Source organism: Astatotilapia calliptera, chromosome 6 (assembly GCF_964374335.1).
Source record: "Astatotilapia calliptera chromosome 6, fAstCal68.1, whole genome shotgun sequence".
Taxonomy (NCBI): domain Eukaryota; kingdom Metazoa; phylum Chordata; class Actinopteri; order Cichliformes; family Cichlidae; genus Astatotilapia; species Astatotilapia calliptera.
In genome coordinates, this window is record NC_137427.1 from 32473126 (window position 1) to 32489604 (window position 16479).

General features: G+C 41.2%; 1 protein-coding gene across 2 annotated transcripts in view; it reads left to right on the forward strand.

Moving 5' to 3' along the window:
- LOC113024532 (zinc finger protein GLIS2-like) overlaps positions 1-16479 on the forward strand; it is a 30873-nt gene continuing 14394 nt past the window's right edge. For both annotated transcript variants that reach the window (XM_026171706.2, XM_026171707.2), the window contains exon 1: positions 1-465. The gene's annotated coding sequence lies outside the window, so the exon portion shown is untranslated. The remainder of the gene's footprint in view (positions 466-16479) is intronic.

The following is a 16479-nucleotide window of genomic DNA, read 5'->3' on the forward strand; positions in this document are numbered from 1 at the left end:
TTGACCAGCGTCGCAACTGAGCGATGCGCCTCTCGGAGAGCCTGATTTTACGCCAGATTTGACATTTACGCCGCAGAGTATCCTGCATTCGTATATTTGAGTGACACACAATTTTAAAAAAAAATCCCTATTCATTTAAATTTTTTTTACATAATAGTCATTTTGAAGAAAAAATATTCCCAGGACAAGGTTTTCCAATACATATGTGAAAACTGACCACTAGCAATAGATATTTTACCTTCCGAACGATCCCCCGAGGGGAGGATTTGCTTTTCAACAACGCAGATTTCTTTGATTTTGAGAGCAACCAGTGAAAACCGACAACTTTGATGAAGATGATACAGGACACGTCGGACAAACTCGCTTGATTTTGATGAATTTCTGAGCTCACAGTACGACCATTGAAGAAGCATCTTCAGGCAAACTACAGGGAGAAGATCTGCCTCACTAACAGGCTGTTATAAGGTAAATCTCAGCTTTGTCTGTGTATCTAGAAATCTAAGAGTCCCTTGACGTTTCCCTAATATTGATTTACAATATGTGGCGGCCATAAGTGTGGCAGCACTTACAGAATTTAACTAGCTATGTATAAATATACGAGCCATGATTCAAGTATTAAAAAACAAACATTTACAGTATTAATACAGGTTGACATCTGTTGTCTTTAGGGGTTTTAATGAATCTAATCAATAAAAATACTAGAAATCTTTAGCACCTGTGGTTTTCTTTGTCTGTAATCTGGATATATATTGTTTTTTCTGACCTTTTCAAAGATATTGCTTTGAGTTTTTGAAATGACATTTTATGATTTTTTCTTAAAACGATTAATTTAATATTAATGACAATAATCTTTACAGCCATATATGATCTTCCTACTCCTGGTAATCTCAGGAGCTCCTCAGGGGTTTCGTCTGGGAGCTCTGATTTTCTTCTGAAATGTATTTTGCTTGGAGAAAAAAAAAGTTAAAGAAATAACCAGTCACTAAAACTCTGTGGACTTGATGAAATGTTGTTTTGTTGAATTTTAAACATTAAACATTGATGTGAGGGACAGTGGTCCAAGCTAGGAAAACAACAGCATTATTTCCTTGTTTACAAAGAAGAGTGCAAATGAATTGGTTAGTAACAAATTGGTAAGTTACATCACAATTTTAGGGCTCAACGAGCTGTAAAAGAATTGCTACATATGAAAAAGCATCAGCTGTCCCCTTTACCTTGATGTCTGGTTGAAAAATAGTTTCCAAAAGCAAAGTTGTGCTGAGACTGGAGATATACCTTACACTCAGCTGGATGTCCTTGTTGGAATATCTAGCAAGAAAAGGTTTGTGGTCAATATTGTTTCACATTGTCATTTTATGAACAGTTTATCAACAAACAACAACAACAAAATTAGGGTGGACGTTGTTTGGCTGTCAGATCACTAAGAATTTCTCAGCTTAACTAGAACTACTTCTCGATCAATTCAAGAAATCCAATATCAATCAAGAAAAAAACCCCCAAAACAAAACCCATAAAATCAATTACATTTGATTTCTTCACCACAATTCTTTTTGCTTTCTGAGTGACAGTTAACTGGACTAGCATTGCACATCGATGTACCATCCACATCATTTGGCCTGTGTTACAGTTATTGCCATCATCCTGTAACCAGTTTGTACTGTGTCCACTGTGCTTGTGCCATACGAGCATGCCCAAATAAAAAGGTGGGGTAAAGTGCTTTCAAGGTGGGGCATGAAGTTTGAAGTGGGGTTGTAACAACATGTCAGCCAAATATTGGCATTGGCATTGACAGTGAAAGCCAAATTATTGGCATATCTAAAAATTAGATGGCATTTAGCAGTGTCAGTGGCCTGTGTTCATCTCCCGTGTCTCTCTCTTGCCTGTATCAGATGTGGTCTGACTAAATGTTTAAAGATTATTTGATTAATTAAGATCTCAAAGACTCTTTACACGATTACCAAGTATTACTGTTGGTATTGCCCAGACTGGTATTTTGAACACTGACATTGGCTGGAATTTCCTAATGTAGCGTCTTCACTCTGGAAGCAGTTGAACCAAATTAGCAGAAAGCCTATACCCTGAGAAAATGCATTGACAAGGGACATATTTTTAGCTTCATGCATTGTAACAGTGGCGTTATTGTCGTTTTTTGCGGCGATCCACAATTGTGTTTGTATATAATTGCATACCGTAAGACCTTTTCTGTCCACAAACTACCAACTTGTGCTAGACTCAAATGCTTAAATTTAAAACAGCTACGTTGCCATATTTAGGGACACAAATACTCCCATATACACCAACTCTACACACCCATAAGTGTGGCAAGGTGGACACAAAGCACACACAAAACTTCCACTCTCCTCACACCAAGCATAGCTCCTCTGTGCTTTGCTGCATAAGTTTGTATCAGAAAAACACTTCCCAACTTCATTCTTGCACTTAGACTTCAATTCTCCGGGGTCTGAAATCCTGGTTTAGGGTTTGGGGAGTGGCCACTGGTGCATAAGACCAACAAAAATCCCTTACTGATGTTACATGGTGGTCGGGGCGAAGGTTTTTGCTGATTTTGTGGTTTTCATGTCATGCAGTACTGCGTGTGTTGCAGGCTTGTTGCATCATGCTGCTCTCCAAAGGTTGGGCAGACGCACATGGATGGATTTTAGAAAAGACTCTGAGCCAAGAAAACTCCTTTCCTGTTGTTGTTGGGTGCATCTGTCTTACAGGCCCCTTCCACCCACTCAGTCTGCTACAGGGTGGGAACATTGCTCATGCATATGGACACCTGCAGGGTTGTGTGTACAAGTTTTAAGTAAATTGTTAAAAGAGGGAGAAAGAAAGAAACAAATAGAATAGGGAGATAAGAGTTGGGAAGGAATGATAAAATAAGGAAGAAAGACCAGAAAGTACAAAAAAAGTAGAAACAAAGTTAGTGAAAAAAGAAACAAAGGATCACAGTTCACAACACTAATCAGTTATAAGAAAATACACAAAATGACTAAACTGTATGGGCAAAAATTAAAGTTTCAGGGCAAACAGAGCCACGGGGAGGAAAAGGATGGCAGAAGATGAAATGGAAGAAGTGAATAAAGTGAAAAATAAATAATCTGATGTGGACTAACAAAGGAGGAAATCAACGCAAGAATGAAAGGATGGCAGGGAAAACAAGGGAAACAAAGATGATGGAAAGAGAATGGAAAACAATGGGAACAGATGTGATAGGACGGTAGTCAGAAGAAAAGAAAAGGAATAAAACATAAGAAAGGGAGTGTGCAATACAAAAAAGTGCAGCAAAAAAAAGACAAAAGGAATGAAGGAAGAAAGCAATTTAGCCAAAAAAAGAGACTGACTGAATGAGTTATTTAATAAGTGGAGTAGTCCAGTGATGAGCCAAGAAAAAAAAAACAGTTTGGGAAAGGAAGCAATCCAAGGCCAGAAAGACGGGATAAAAAAGAAAGACGAAAGAAATGTTACAAAATGAAGGGAACAAAAATAAAGGCAAACAGGAATGAAAATGAAAATGGAGCAGACATGCGGCAGGAATAACCAAAGAATGAAGATGAGGGTGGAGGAAATAAGAAAGAAAACAAGGAAAAGAGATGGAAAAATAGTCAAAGAAAGAAAAGAAGGACAAAGGTGAATAAAAGAAGCAACAGGTAAAAGAAAGAACAACCAAAACTGTTGATGTATCACTGAAAAGGGACTCGAGGGAGATTTGGAGGGGTTCTCTCTTACTCCTCCATCCCTCTCTTCCTTGGACCTCCAGCCCTCCTGTGGCCCTCAACCTGAAACCATCTGAAGCCCCCTGCGTGGTTGCTGGCCTCAGGCCTCTGTTGTCTCCATACTTTCCCTGCTGTTTGTACATGATGGGTTCAGTCGGTTCAGTCCAGCTATAAAAGCACCACTCCCCTTCTTTCTCCCCTGCGGCACAGGCAGGAGTTAGCAGGCCTCATATGGGAAGAGGAGGAAGAGGAGGCCTCACTGGTTCTCTTCATATCCTTCGCTTTTTTCCCCTTCTCCTCTTCTGTGCTCCGGTCTCCTTTCCTCTCCCACTTGGCTTGTTGGTTGGTTTGCGGTAGCATTTTCAGGCCTAGCCCTGGACGAGACGTTCATTTTTCTCCTCTTAGTTTCAAACCACTAACTAACCACTGGCTCCCTGCATCCCCCCCACTCCTCTGCATCTAAGGAATGTCTTATTCACCTCCTCTCTACGTCTCTCTTCTCTGATTCATACAAGCTAAAGCGCACATGCGTTGGTGCCAACATCTGCAAAGATACACACATGTATCTTTGAGCATACATGCTTTGAGCACACATGGCGTTACTTTTGCCAACAGGCGGACACGATTCGGCAACCCCACGTGAACACACACACACACATTTTGACACACAAAAGCCCCCCCCCCCCCGGACCCGTCAGTATGTGCCGACCACCTGTGAGGGTACACACACAGCCATAAACCTCCCTTTCTTCTCTCCCTCTTTTCCATTATCCTCCTGAGAGCCCAGCGCTGGGGCCTTCGCTTCCAATCCAAACATAGACCAAATTCCGAAAACCCCGACTCAACCCCCCCCCCCCCCCCCCGTCTCTCTCTCTCATTTTCTCCTCTCCCACCCCTCTTTCTTTCTTTTGGGTTTGTGTTTGGAGGAAAGAGGCAAACGAAATGCTGGCCTCAGTGAAAAAGCCCTGGCAGAGCGAGGGAGTGAGTTGTGAGGTAGAGAAAGAGAGGAAAACAGCCTTGTCTCCTCAAGGTTGGGAATTATGATTGTAAAGGAGCCTCAAGTGCCGTCGCAGATGGGCGTAGGATCTTGTTCTGTGTTCAAGTGGCCTTAGATGTAGACAACAATATGATGACTGTTTATTTTTTTTCTTGTGGCTACTTTGATGATGTTAAATTTTGCGTAGGTGTCAGTCTCAACAAATCTCTAGGTCTGCTAGGAAGCCTACATGAAAGATTGTTGGCTTAATTGCTGCCCCTCCCTGAGCCAGGTTAGGTCGGAGGTGTCATCCTGTTAAAAGGGAGTTTTTTCTTCCCACTGTTGCCAAGTATTCACTCATAGAGAGTCGTTTAATTGTTGGGGTTTTCTCTCTATTGTTTATCTCCCTGTTATACTTCACTATATGAAACGTCTTGAGCCCACTGTTGTTGTGACTTGATCTGAACTGAATTTGACAAATGTGGTCAAGCAAAGATTCAACACTCTTTAAAACAGTTTCCCTTTTTAAAAGTGATATACTCAAACTAATGACACAAAGTAACATTTTGGAACTCTTTTGGTGGTCCACTACTTTTATTGCACATTCAAAACCATTGAAAAGTAGACCCAGAGGATCTAGATTCAGAATCAGAATGCTTTAATAATCCCTAAGGAAATTATGTCATGTTCATGTCTAGGGTCTTCTTGTTGCTTGATGCAAAGACTCCATCTGATCTCCAGGGTCTTTGCTATTAAACTGCGTGACACCATCTTGGAAAGCGCAAGTGCCTTCAGAAGAAAACCTTTGTGTAAGATAAGGAGTCTGACGAGGGATTTAAAAAGCACTCCAAACTTTTTTAATAAGTTATTCCACTGAAGGGAAAATCAAGTGGCACTGGTCAAAGGAGCTTGCAAAGAAAAGCGTCTGGACTTCTTTAAGTTGCTTGAAGACGTTTCACCTCTCATCCGAGAAGCTTCTTCAGTTCTAAGGTCAAATGGTGGAGAGTCCCAGATATAAACCTAGTGGGAGTAACCCCCCACAGAGGGACAAAAGGACCCCCTGATGATCCTCTAATCGCCTGAGCCAAGGTGTGAAACTGGGTGTGGGTCCCAATCAGCCAGAGTTTCGGGTATGGCTCACCTTGGCTCAGGCGAAGTAATGATGTAATTAAAGTTGTAATGTAATGAAATTAGCGGAGAGGTGAGGAACAGGCAAGGGTGGTGTTGACCCAGATCAGTGGCATTAAAGTTGAGATGAGAGAGATTGTTTTTATTGTTTCAGGACTAATCTCCACTTTTTAATGGACAACTTGCAGAGTTAAAATTATTACACTGTAAATCTGTATAACAGATTTGCTTTAATCTTGAAACAGTGAGAGCAATAAAGAGCTTGTAATCCCTGCCATATAGGAAAGTCAGTATCTCCACCTTAGATGCATAGAAAAGTAGGACAGTATCACCACTGTGAGTAGTAACAGAAAGAAAAGGACCTCCAGCTGCTAGTGACAGAAGATTGTCTGGACTTAGTGAAAGGCTCCTCCAAACGAAATGGTGTCACCTCCTAGGTGAAGTAGTTTTGGAAATGCCCAAATGGGAGGGAAGACTGGGGAAGTCCCAGGATGTGCTGGAGAGATTATAATTGGCAGGCTCTGGAACATATCCACCCAGAAGAACTGGAGGTGATAGCGAGGGATAGGGAAGTCTGGACATTGCTGCTTACACTGCTAGGCCTGTGATGTGACCCTGTGGCTAAACATTTATTTCTCTCCTCAAGATCTTCCTTGCCTTTCTTCATGTGGGCTGTCCTGTCTACTTCCCCGTCTAATCTCCTTGGATATAGCCGCCTTCTTTTCTAAGGTTGCACAAAAAAACACCCCTGTTTTGGTTTCAGATTTGGTTCCTGTCATATTCAACTGTTTTTCACAAATCCAGAGAGAAAACTGGATGAAAATGTCAGTCTGCTTGTTTCCCACAGTGTGAGGAAGCCAACTTAGTAATGGATTGTTTTGTGGAATCTGGAAGGAATCTGTTGCAGTGATTTACCTATAGCTTAAAGGTAGCCGAACCTTGACTCTCTATTGAAATGTGTACAAATGGACTGTTTTTCTCAGGTGGCATCTGGCCCAACTCCTATACTGACTGGCACTCCTACAGGACTCATAATGTCTGCTAGCATTAAAACAAAATTAATTCTTCCTGCTCAATTCTCAGCTGACTTTTTTCCAGCTCATTACTCTGCTATTTGATGGAGCCTTTTTCCTTTCCCTCCCTCTTTGTTTCCTCAGCTAGAATGAGAGGAACGGTCCACAGTACAGCTGGGATTGGTTATTATTTACTGGCTTGGCACATACACGAGCACACGCATACGAAAGCACGCATGCAGAGATTCCCTCACACACACACACACACACACACACACACACACACACACACACACACACACACACACACACTCACACTCAGTGGAAACAAATTGGGTGAATCTGCTCTGCACGCAGGAATGTGAGGCACATGTGTTTGTGTGTTTTACGTCTGGATGACAGAGCTGAGGGAATGAAAGAGGGAGGCTGAGAAAGAAAGAGGAAAGAAGGACAAAGAAAAAACAAAAACTGAGGGAAAGGGAAAAAGAGAGACGGATTTCTGGGATGCAGACTGTGCTTGGCCTCGTCTGTCTCGCCTGACAAGGTTAAAAACACTTTTCTCGCTTTTCTTTCTGTCTTTCATTTCCCACATCCCTTCCCGTTTTTTCATCCTCCACTCATTCTTTTCCATCATCCTCCATTCTCTTTTTTCGTCCTCTTCTCCATCCGTGGTCTTTCTCTTTGAAGGTGGCAGTGGATGAAACGGTCAGGATGGAGGGCCCGTGGGTGGGTGTGGGGGTTCTGTTGCACCGTTGACGGCAAGGAATTACAGAGAGGCAGAGGGGAGAAGTGAAGTCTATGTTGATCTTGTCCTGCTGCCAAATGGTGGGATGGTGGTAGCGGATGTGTTGCAAGGCATTATGGGTGGGGGTTCTGAATGAGGTGAAGAGACAGATGTAAGAGACTAAACTAAAATATAACGAGAATGAAAAGTAAAAAGTTAATAATTTCAGATTGAATCGAAGACTGCTGCTCATAGGGTTCGATCGCAGGCTCACAATCTGCTGGTGTTCCCGTGTACGAGACAGAAGCGGGACAGAGCGTTTCAGTCTGTGGCTCCTTGACTTTGGAACAGTCTCCCACTGTAATTACATTTAGCCGACTCTGTGGACTCAGTTAAAAACCTTTTTGTCTAACCAGGCTTTTTGTTGATACTTTTACTTTTTCTTTATCTTGTTTTTTGTGTTGTTTTTGCACCATTTCATTGTTCAATTTGAAAGGTATTTGACAGTGTGATCCCTTACATGTCAAAATGCTACTGAATTGTTGTTGTTGTTGTTTTTTAAACTTTTATACATGGGTATTTTTTGTAACAAAGATTTTCTGCTAAAAAAATGATCTCACTTGATGTCAAGAGAATTCCTAAGCAACAAGTGGCAACATAACCTATCCGGTTGTTCAGTGATGACGCGACGAATCCTACTTCCGGGCCTAAAGTAGTCTGCGTTTAATATGGCTTTTGTGTTGTTAACATGTTTAATGTTATGTATTTTCTTCTATTTGATCTCAAAAAGCTCCTAAAACAGTCAGTGATCCCTGTTGACCTCCCTCGGCTTTTATTACCGCTAATCATTTATTTAAGCTCAGTTTTTAAAACCTTAGGATGTAACTACAGCCCAGCCCATGCAGCAGTATATGAATGACTAACCTCGTATTGTGGATGGATTATCTCAGTTGTTCTCCTGGCTGAAGTTTGGTCCTTTTACAGCATCCTGCCATGCGATTACATTTGTTTCTGACCACCGAGAACACTCACGTTAACTTTTATCGAGTGGAAAAAAAGTTAGCTTGTTTATATTATGCTAACATAGCTGTGTCGCTAGCGGTCACGTAGCACATCATTATATACCAGCTAGCCAAACTTCAGTAACCCTACAAACATCACTGCTGTTTAGTTTTCTGTCTTCATTTATGTTGGAAGTGATAACAGAGCTGTACGTTTTAATTTGTTTCCAAAACCCCGCAGTCAGGACATGCTATATTATATTTAGATAGAAGCTAGCGAGCTAACTCCCTGCTAACTTCTAACTCCGTTAAATGTCATAAGTTCCGTTTTCATGGATGCCTGGATGTTAAACTCAAGTGTTACACCTGGTAGAGCAGAACGCTGATCATTTTATTAAAGATGAAAGGCTTTAGACAGTTTTTCAACTCTCAGTAATGCCACAGTGATCGTTTGATACATGGAGCTGCAGCGGAGTTTAGACCCAGACACGGCTAGTGACGTCAGACTGAACAACCGGATTGCTGATCATCAAAAAAAAAAAGAAAAAAAAAAAGAAGAATATAAATTTACATGTGGACATGATGTTCATGGACTTTGTGAAAATCTTCACCTGGAAGAAGGTTGTTTTTTTTTCCATTTTCAGTCACTTAGAATGCAGTTTATGTGTGGACGAGTGGCCAAAATGCATTAAAAAGGCTACCAAAATACCAAAGCACACGTGGACAGGTCATAAATACGACGATGAGCCTCAGATGATGGAATAAACACATTCGCTGTTACATTAGAATATGCTATTTTTAGATTGATGAAAAGAATTGCCCGACACACCCTTTAACAGAGTAGTGAACTCATTGGAGGTGTTTTATTGCTTCCATGAATGTGAGCATTTATCATCAGAGAGTGCATGTGAACATCGATGCAGAAGTTCACATGCCAGTTTTTGTGCCTGCGCAGACTCAGAAAAAAAACAGAGTACAGCATGCCAGCTATGCATCGACCCTTTAGCTGGACTTCAGTGAAGTGTAACAAGAATGCCTCTTTGTGGCATTTGTGTTCATGTCCAAAACCAAGTATAATTAAACCAAAACCACCGTGAGATCAACATATCTTTTGGAAAGATGTTGCTGCTATAAAAAATTTGACTAGCATCTATTTGTCATAAAGTGCATGCTTGGGGCGCTGTGTCTGTGCTAATTACTAACTAATTAATTACAAATAATTATGAATTCGTTTTTACAACATAAGGCATGGGCTGAGTCAGACAGGTAGATACAAACAATGATTTAATAAGTGAAACATGCTCACTTTGCCCTCATGTGGTTTAATTACTGGCAGTGATGAGCATGTTCTGAGTTAACTAAGCCATTCATCTCCCCCAATGTTTTTGATTCTTTTAGGCCATGCATATGTTTTAACATGCAGTGTGAATGAGTGCTCTGTCTGTATGATTTTCTATAAGTGGTTTTTATAAGCTGTATTACTGCTATGGTGTTATGGTTATGCGTATTCTGTTGTGTTCAGAGTTTACGTACGGAAGAATAGAAAATTTTATACTCTGATTTAAACCATATGGGGATGAAACCCTCAGCTTTTTGTCAACAGGCCAATAATTTGTCCCTACATTTACCACTGACAGAAACTTTTCATAAGGACAGATAATACATAAACCATAGCCATCTATTATAGTGATTCACTTTTCTAAACTAATACACAAAACATATTAAACTCTGCATCAGTGCAACTGCTGCACATTTCAGATATCTGATGAAACAGACGTAAAAAGTAAGTAAACAGTGAGCAATTTCTGTTTCTTACACTTGCAATGAGCAAAACAATCTCAAAACACAAAACAGACGTACTATACCAGTGTGGGCCTACTTTATAAAGCTGAGCAACACAGGCTATTCTTTAAGCTGCAGGTAGAGGTGAAGTGTCTGTTAACTTATTCATTTAAATCCAATATTCATTCTTCTCAGAATAATGGTTCTTTCAGAGCTAATTGGCTGATTAAATGTTCATCAGTTAGCTACTTCCTTTGTCTGCTTGCTGCTTGGTGTTGAGCGAAGAATGAACTGTTGGTTTAATAAACCATTTGGTTGGTCAGGGAGGAGTACGAGTGTACAAAGGGAGTGAAAAGCTCTGGAGTGATTTGGTTTGATATGGTTAAAGTGAAATCAAATCACCCCTTTTTCTTGCATTCATTTGACCCATTTCATTAATGTAAACACAAAGGAGTGGTTTCAGAGTGTTTCTTGAAAAGAGTTAGATTTGACAAAATTCTTAACACTGAAGAATTAGAGAAGAAAAACAGACCCTCTTTAACTAAGGAGTAAGAACCGTTCAGTTAGTACAAATATGCTCTTAACTTCCACCAGCATGAAGTTTACTATACATGGTTATGTTCATCTTTGAGTTATGAAGGGATAAACTGTAACGAGGGGGGTTTATCTTTTATTACAGCTCTTCCTCAACTGATCTTTCCATTTATAAAGCTCCTATCTGATTAACGCCCGCCCACCCCATGTGCTCTAAGTGGGGGAGTCTTAAATAACTCTCCAGCATTTTCCTCCCAGGGCCTATCTTCCAAAATGTTCAGCAATTTTTTTATATATGATAAAAAACAGGTATCCCATATTTTTGCAATAAACACACATATTTCACTGCCTAATGTCCCTAAATGTGATTTTCAGCATTCTGGATGCTGTTTAAGAACCTGTTGATCGAGCTTGTTCCACTTTGTTTATTTTAAAGCAAATGTGACTCTTTGGTCATAGCTGCACTGGAGTCTGTTTGGGATTTAAATATAAAAAAGCAAAAACTATTGTGTATTTGGCATCTGACACAAATGAATAATTAACTTGCAATCGAATAAAAAATGCTTCCATTAGTGTTAGCTACACCACTATTGTACTTTCTACAAAAGATGCGTGTCGTGTACTTTATGGTCAGAAAAGTACATGTCAGTGAAAAAGTGCCTTGAACCTGCACACTTTCTAATGGTTAGCAGGGGGCGACTCCTTCGGGTGCATTAAGAATTTTGGTTCTATGACAAAATGACTCTCTGCTCTCCTTGCTCTTTATACAAAGTAAACATTTTGTTTAAAGATCAAGTCCTTTCATCCTTTCATCTACTTTGAAAGTATGATAAAGCAGGTTTGGTTCATTCATTGTTATGCTACCTAGTGTATATAACAGAGGTTTTTTTTAAAGGGCATTGCTGACAACCATATGGTTGATTTTAACACAATACATATGGTGAAGAATTATGTTAAAAGTCTGTAAATTTAGTAGACATGGAAGATGTTTTTGTAACAGGTTAATAACTGTTATTACTTGTGACAGCTGAGGTCACTACTAAGGGTGTTTTCACACCTATAGATTGTTTAGTCTGGTCCGTATAAGTTGATTAATTTGTAACTGTAACAAACCCACAGCAGACCTGGGTGCACATTCACGTTCGCTGTGCAGGTGCGTCTGCCTTCCCTGCACAGCACTGCAAGCCCCGCCCCGCCACAGTAACCTTGTAGCTCTTTTGTTTTGTAGATTTGATTTCTTTTCACACAGAGAAAAATCAAAATGAACTCCAAGCAAAACTAAATGCATCACTACAAACCACGAAAAAACGTTTAGCTCGCTTCTTGTCCAGATGTGTCTGGGGTGGGAGCAACAAAAGTAAACCACTGATTGTACCTTAATTGTACCTTAATTGTACCTTGGCACATCCCAGAAAAGCAATCCAAGGTGGTTTTTAGTTCAAACTTGTAATGTACACCTGGTAGTTGGTTCAGATCGTGGTCGGCTCACGTTCACACTATAAATGAACCACTCTGGAGTTAATTAGGGTCTTGCTTTCGCTCCTCACCTGAGTGTGATTACCATGTTCACACCTGCACAAATGAACTGCACCGAGGGAGGAAACAAACCCGAGTTTGATTTAAGCGGACTAAACACCAGCAGGTGTGAAAACACCCTAAGGAACAGATTTCTAAATACAATTTGTATTAGCAATAACAGTTTACTAGAAGCACTGGAGGATCATTGCTGGTGGCATTTCAGACAGTATCAAGTGTGCAACACTGCAGCTTCCAATGAAGTTGACTCCCTGATTATTGAAGTTGTTGAATGTAAAAACAAACCCTAGGACCTAGTCATATAGGCCTACAGACTGGTCAGCGACCTCTCCTGGAAATCTTTGGTTGGTTGGAGAAAAAATATGCATTCCCCATTCATTGGTGAGTAGTTGCAAAGTAGGTGTTACACCAACAATCCTCCTTGTGATCCATGATGTTGCAAGCGCTCGCTAACCAAGCAGTCAAAATGATGCCTGTTTTCAATGGCTACTAACCATTTTCAGCTACTGATGACCAGCATCCTCCAGCACCCACTCGCCAACCTGTTGGGGAATACCCAGTTTTCTGTAATAACCTGTGTTTGGCAGGGGGACTTGGACTAGTCTCTAAGGCTCCGTCACTGGGCCTTTAGCGATCAAGTTCACCTATGGTCAGTCAGAAACCTCTAGCAACCCCTCACCATCTGGTTGGGGAATATATATTTTCCTCTAGCAGCTGGCGGTTGCTATGGAGTTTCTGATCTGTCTCTTGGGCTGACTGGGGCTTTAATTCAAGGAATTAATAGGAAAAGCATTGTTTGTGTGAGTGAATCTGAGCTTGAATAAACAGCACTGTTCAACTTTTAAAGTTGGGTTTTCTAATGTGCACTTCTTGTCATGACACTTAGCAGCTCAGCCCTTTTGGAACAAATTTTTTGGTAAAGTGAGCAGCTACTTCATGCCTTTCAAAAGTCTCCCTATAGACAGCAAGAGTCAGAAGTAAGCTTATTGACGTATAGAGATGTGAGATTTGTGGTATGTTTCAAGTGAAAAAAAGACAGTCGCTGATTCCAGAAGTTACACCCGCCCACCCCCCGCTCCCCCTCCCCCTGACAGTCGCCACCACTCCCTTCATAAGTGGTGTAGACGCCAGTGTCAGTATGAGAGACACTGCAGGCTCTACTGGTAGCTATTGCAGACTTGCTCGGTACAGTTGCATCACTTTGTGCTGCCGAGATGCAAGAGAGAGAGAGAGAGGGAAGGCCGAGACATGCCGAGACAAATAATGGGAAAAGTGTGAGGGGAGGAAAGGGTGGGAGCCCATGTCTGACTCCCACAGTTTCTGTTTTCTCCTTGCCATTTTTCATCGCCCACTCGCTCTCAGTCTCCCCACACTGTTGCCGTTTTTCTCTCTCCTGAGGGAAGTTCACCCTCGTGAATGCTGGCACAGAGCGCGCGCCGTGAATCAGAGTTGACATCATATAAAACAACAGCGCAACTCATTCTCAAGTTGTGAACACTGACAGTAAATTTCCTTTTTGCTGCCGTGGCGGTGAAAAGAAAAAAAAAGCCGCTTGATTGCAGCGGAGGTGGTTTTGTTTTTGTGACTGGAGTTTGAAATGTGATATAGTCATTAGTGTTTTGGATGATCTGCACAGTTTCTCCGGCCCTCGAAAAACATATTGTGCAACACTTGGACTTCAATGAGAAAAGAAAAACTCGTGTTTGTCCTCTTTCTTTAAAAGAAAAACAAACTTGCCTCCAAGAACTTGTTTACCTCCAACTCACCACAGAGTGTGTGGTAAGAGGAACCCCCCGCTGCTTCCTCCATGCTTCTCAACAACCTTTCTATGTCCTTAGAAACCCTTTTTTTCTCCCTAATGCAAACCAGTTGTTTTGTTTTTTTGTCCACTGCTGTTCAAACAGGTGTCCAATTTCATTTCTCACGAGGGCACCTCGGCCTCTTTTCTTTTTGTCTCTGTATGCCTCCACGTCACAAAAACAAAGCCTCCTATCATCCTCACTGTTGCGGCGGTCTTGCATAATACCTTATAAGGACACTGAGTGGAAGATCAAAGAATATATAAACCTTAGAAATCAGGCCTGACGTTGTTCCTGGAGTGATGGACTGGCTTAAATCTCTTTCTCTGTCTGCTGCCTTGTTGAACCTGATTCCTCCTCATCCTGACAGCTAGTTTTTCACACGTGGAACAAGCATAGGTCTAGAGTAAAACAAAAAAACAAAACAATCATTGAATACCTACACTGAAAAAGGTTTTTACTTCAAGACTGTGAAGTCCATGCCTGATCCAAAGCTTTACAGTCTATCTTCTCAGTTATTAACACTGTCATTTCATGTCATTGTATCTTGTTCGATTTGAAGGACAGAACAGGAATAAAAACAAGTCGTGAAACTGGGGAGAAATAAAAGAAGGGAGCTCAAAAATGCACTGGAGAAGAAAAAGTAGGAGAAAAGAAAAAGGAGTGGGAGGTACAGAGAACAGGAGAGGTATGCTCCGCTGGAGGACTGGGAGAGGAAAACCGCAGGAAGGAGTGAGAGGGAGGGAAGTAAAGCGAGCGCACGAGAGAGAGAGACAGGGGAGGAAAAATAAAAAAATAAGAGAGAGGGAGAGGCCACATCGGGGCACCGTGGAAGTAAATGTTTCCTGTGAGAGGAGGACAAACTCTCATGTGTGGGTGTGTTACACCTGAGGGGAGGGGATAAACTGTGTGAGCATATGTGTGTGTCTGCTTTGCTTCATATATAATAGCGTCAAAAAATCGAACAGTCAAAGTGGGATTTGGATGAGTCTAATAACGATTTGTGTGCTGAGAATACACACAGCATCAGCAATCCAGTCTGAGTGTAAACCAGTACGTATTTCCATGCAAAAATGTGTAAGCAATGCACTTTGTGTGTATGCGTGTTTGTCAGCTTGCCTCCCTTGTAAGAATTATGGGGTTCTGACAGGCATATCTAACCACTGTGTGAGGACGCTCCTGACTTATGAGGTGTTTTGGATTTCAAACAAATGGGTTTAATGTAGGTTGGTTTTAAGCATAACTTTGTTGTTGAAGGTTTGAGGTACACAGCAAAATCTCCAGTGTTAAATTAACACTGGAGAGTGTCTATATGGGTCCACACCTCTGAGTGTTAAATACAACACTGTTGAATGTTAAATTAACACTTTTGACGGCGTTATATGTTTAAAAGTAACCTAGTCAGTTTTGAAGATTAACAAAGACTAACACTGAGCAGTGCTGATTTTCTAACACTGGAATATTTCTAACATTTTGAGTTATTTTCCAGTGTTAGAAAATCAGCACTGCTCAGTGTTAGTCTTTGTTAATCTTCAAAACTGACTAGGTTACTTTTAAACATATAACGCCGTCAAAAGTGTTAATTTAACACTCAGAGGTGTGGACCCATATAGACACTCTCCAGTGTTAATTTAACACTGGAGATTCTGCTGTGTAGAGTGGTGCCATCTTTCAGTGAGGGACAGTATGGAAAGACCATACAAAGACCATACCAGTATGTACTATACTGTATAGGACAGTGAGTGCATGCACTAGTGCACAAGTATGTACATATGCTTGACTGTAAGTCTGCAAATAGTCAAACTATGTGTTTTTGTAGGCAGTGGAGGATCCATAAGTGGATCTGGGCGTGCTGCCCAAATGCAGGTCACTGAGGGGAAAAAAGGGGGTGGACCCGTTGGGAGGTTGGGGGCTCATGTGTGGTTATGAGCCATACACATGTCTACTGGTGTGACATATGGTCCTGAGTGTGCGTGCTGTTACAGTACCTCCAAATAGCTGTGTGCGTGTGAGAGAGAGAAGTCAACAAGGTTGCTGTGGAATGTGAAACTTAGTGTGGTGAGGTAGCTGGCAAGCCGACAGGAGGACCTAAACACTGACTTCATTGTGGTTTAGCCTCTGCCTCATATTATGTTGGGGGATTGTGTCGGTGATTGTGGAAGAATTTGCGGCGACAGCAAGTTTAGAAGTTAAGGAGGTGTACATGTAGCTGGAAGGTTTAATCCAGCCGGTGAAAGTAAATTAAGAATGCTCTTGCTGCCAGCTAT